Source organism: Lygodium microphyllum, chromosome 29 (genome assembly GCF_053477565.2).
Source record: "Lygodium microphyllum isolate KBCC chromosome 29, Lygodium_microphyllum_v1.1.10, whole genome shotgun sequence".
In the NCBI taxonomy this organism is placed as follows: Eukaryota; Viridiplantae; Streptophyta; class Polypodiopsida; order Schizaeales; family Lygodiaceae; genus Lygodium; species Lygodium microphyllum.
In genome coordinates this window covers 27,456,011-27,460,107 of record NC_141163.1, presented here as the reverse complement: position 1 = coordinate 27,460,107, position 4,097 = coordinate 27,456,011, and positions in this window count along the sequence as shown.

The following is a 4,097-nucleotide window of genomic DNA, read 5'->3' as shown; positions in this document are numbered from 1 at the left end:
TCAAAGAGAATGCATCCATTTTTTTAAAATTTGTGATCAATAACAATTATTTTATAATATTTTCATAATAAATATGAGATGGATAGAAGGCGATAGTAAGAGAACTGAGTGACTTGTTGGAATGCTTAAAATAATTAAATCAACTTGTAAGTATGAAATGTCAATGCAAGCTTATCAATGTGTGTGGAAGGGGGCTATACAAGGGCCAACTACATAATACTAATGAAAAGATAAAAAGAGCATAAATTTAGAGCAATTAATTATGAAGCATTCCATTTTCCTATTATCATCCTTATCAAATGGAAAGCATTGCCATTACAAAAGAAGAACAATTAGTGCCCCTAATGCAAGCAAGATGAGCTCTTCACATCATTCAATATTGTTCCTAATCAACTACCTTCCATATTTGTCCTCAAGTCATGCAAGATTTTATACACCATTTTCCTCAAATAATCAACAACTAGCGTTCTGTGCATGCTTCACGCATAGTAAAGTTGCTGTGCGATAACAATCAATTTCTCATCTTTCTCTCTCCTCTTTTCCCTCTCTATTTCTAATTTTTTAATTTACCCTCTCTGAGCCCTCTCTCTCTCTCCCAAATTCCCTATGCCTCTCTCTCTCTCTCTCTCTCTCTCTCTCTCTGCCTTCTATTTTAGTTTATTTTTCTTCTCTCCTAGTTCTCTTTGTCTCTCTCCTTTTTTCTCTCCTCATTTTTTTTCTCTCTCGTCCCCCTCTCTCCTCTCTTTTCCTTCTCTCTCTGTCTCCTCTTTTCTTCTTCTTTTTTCTTCTTCTCTCTTTCTCTCTTCATTCTCTTTTTAAATTTTTTCATTTCTCTCTCTCTCTCTCTCCTTTTCTTCTCTCTCTCTCTCCTCTTTTTTCCTTCTCACTCTCTTCTCTATTTCTCTCTCTCTCTCTCTCTCTCTCTCTCTCTCTCTCTCTCTCTCTCTCTCTTTCTCTCTCTTTCTTTCCTCCCTCAATATCTCTTAAAGTACGTAGATTTTATCTTTTCCCTATATATAATTCTCTCTCTTCTCCTCTCTCTCTCTCTCTCTCTCTCTCTCTCTCTCTCTCTCCATCCCCCTTTATTCTCCTCCCTTTTCTCCTAATTTTGAGAGAGAGAGAGAGAGAGAGAGGGAGAGAGAGAGAGAACCTAGGCCCCTACACATGAGAGAAGGGGAGGGGGAGAAGAAAAAGGTTCAATTAAAAAAGACAATTCTCTTTTCTCTTTCCCCTCTCTCCATCATGATCATCATCATCATCATCTTCTTCTTCTCTCTCTCTCTCTCTCTCTCTCTCTCTCTCTCTCTCTCTCTCTCATAGTGTATGAAAAACTATGTTTTAAAAAACTTTAAATTAAAAAAATATTTTGAAAATATTTAATTAAAATATAAATTTAAATTAAAAATTTTAATCTAACAATATATATATATATATATATATACTTTTTCTTTAAAAAGAAGTTTGATTTAATTAAAGGAAAGAGAGAGAGAGAGAGAGAGAGAGAGAGAGAGAGAGAAACATAAGCCCTACACATGTGAGAGAGAGAGAGAGAGGGGGGAGGGGGAAAAGAAAGAGAGGGATTATAAGTGAGAGAGAGAGGGGAAAAAGCTTTTAAAAAATTTAATTAAAAAAGTTTAAATTAAAAAGTTTAATCTAACTGAGAGAGAGAGAGAACCTAGGCCCTACACATGAGAGAGAGAGGGGGGAGGGGGAGAAGAAAAAAGTTTAATTTAAAAAAGAATATTTTCTTTCCTCTTTCCCCCTCTCCGTATTTTTCTCTTTCTTTTTCTTCTTGTTTTTTTTCCTTATTCTTATTCTTCTTCTCACTCTCTCTCCTTCTATCTCCCTCTCAAAGTGTGTGAAAATTTTTAATATAACACACACACACACACAGAAACTTTTGATTTAAAAGAAAGTTTGATTTAAGTAAAGGCACGAGAGAGAGAGAGAGAGAGAGAGAGAGAGAGAGAGAGAGAGAGAGAGAGAGAGAGAGAGAGCCTAAGCCCTACACATGAGAGAGAGAGGAGGGGGGAGGGAGGAGGAATTTAATTAAAAAGGGGAGGGGGAAAAGAAAGAGAGAAATTATAAGTGAGAGAGAGCAGAGAGGGGTTTAATTTAAAAAAGGGAGGTGAGAGAGAGAGAGCGGGAGAGGCACTTTTAATTTAAAAAGAGAGGGGAATAGAAAATGAGAGATTACACATGAGAAAGAGGGGAGGGGAGGGGGTTTTGATTGAAAAAGGGAGTTTTGGAAAAGGGGGTAGGTTCGGGAAGCCCTATGGAGGCTTGGGGCTTTCCGAACTTACAACGAAAATAATATAGAAGTAAGATAAGGTACTCAACTAGAAGGCATTTATTAAGGTCTTGACATGTTAATTGACCCTTGTAAGGAGCACCAACTTATTCTACTAGATATAAGGAAAGATCAGTAATGAAGGTGCTTCCACAATGAAGTGATTTTACACCTATGACTTTGAGAGTGGTCAAGCTTGTATAGATGATAATCTTATCTGCTAGAGCATTATTGTCATTTCTTTTCAAATCACCATCACTAGCTTTTGATCATTGAGCATGTAATGATCAAGCTCTCTTGGTTTTAGGTTCCTTCTCACAATGCATTAGAGCACCTACTTGAATAACTTCTCATGATGCTCATTATAGTGTGTATCTATGGGCTTCTTCTTTTCTAAATCACTTTTGTTGAGGAAAATAGATGCTCCATTTAGTATACCAAATATGATCAACAATTTTTATTTTCATATGTGAATATGGATTAAAGTTCATGTTGAATGCTAATAAATGAGTATGAGGTCCTACTATTGCTTTGGACAAAGATATGAATCTTTATGTAAGAATTGTGTATGCTTTAATAAGGTTTACTTTCTTGGATAGTTACTAAAAATGGGCAATCTTACAAGCTTGGCAATAGTAAAGGTATAACTATGGCATCAATTGTTTGCAAATGGTGGTCACCTCATGTTCAACATCTCACTTTCAATACTTATTTGTTGGCATTACAACAATGGTCCATACAACTTGATGCATGGTTTGGGTTTAGCTCTTAGGATGATGCTTGAACCTCAAGAAGTTATGCATTTCTGGCGCTAGATATACTTTACATGGATTGTGAACCACCATATTGAAATCTACATGCTTTGTTGCTTAATTGTACCAATCTTAGCCTCAATATGCCACGTATTAACTTGAGTATCTTTCTCAATCACAACATTCTAAATATGGTCAAGGTGAAGGATTTTGAAGCATGGATAGGCATGAATTATGCAATCATGTATGTATGTTTTAGTATGGAGATCCACTATGCCATAGGAAGTATAGCTAGCGGCATAAATGCATAACTTCTTGAGATCTACACATCACCCTTATGAGCTAAACTTAGCCCAAGGCACCAAGCTATATAGCCCCACTTTTGAAATGCTGACAAACCAATGCTGAGGCTAAGATGCTAAACATTCTTGATGCAAGAGTATCACCACTTTCTAACCAATTGATTATGATATTCACATGTAGGTAATAATCTTATCTAATGAGTACTTAGCTTGCATTTTATAGCATGTGTGTAATAATTAGATAACTTGTTTTTTTTTTTTGGCAATTTGAGTTAATTTGGCATAAAGTACCTAGGTTTTATCTCTAAAAATTCATAAGCATCAAATTTTACAAGACTATTTTTTCTCAACATAGTTATACATCATACCAACCACCAAAAAATTGAGCTTCTTCTTAGGAGTACTCTAACTTACATTGATATCTTTAGGTTCCAATTTATTATAGGCATGATAAGAGTTATAAGAGTTCCTCACCCTCTAATGCCATATTGCCTCCTTCCACACAATCTAACATGGCAAGCTAGCAAGGCATGCCCCCTCAAACCTCTCGTGACTCCTCATGGATGGCTTCCTTTGACCTCTGTCTATGGGTATTAGTTGATTAATTATCTCACATGTTTTCATGTATATGAGTAAGCTTCAAGAGTATTACCATTTATGGGTATTAAAGACCTTGTTTTTAATTCTCCTAAGATATTGGTACGAACACTTAATTAAAAATCATGGAGATTGAAGTTTGGATTTTTTTAAAAT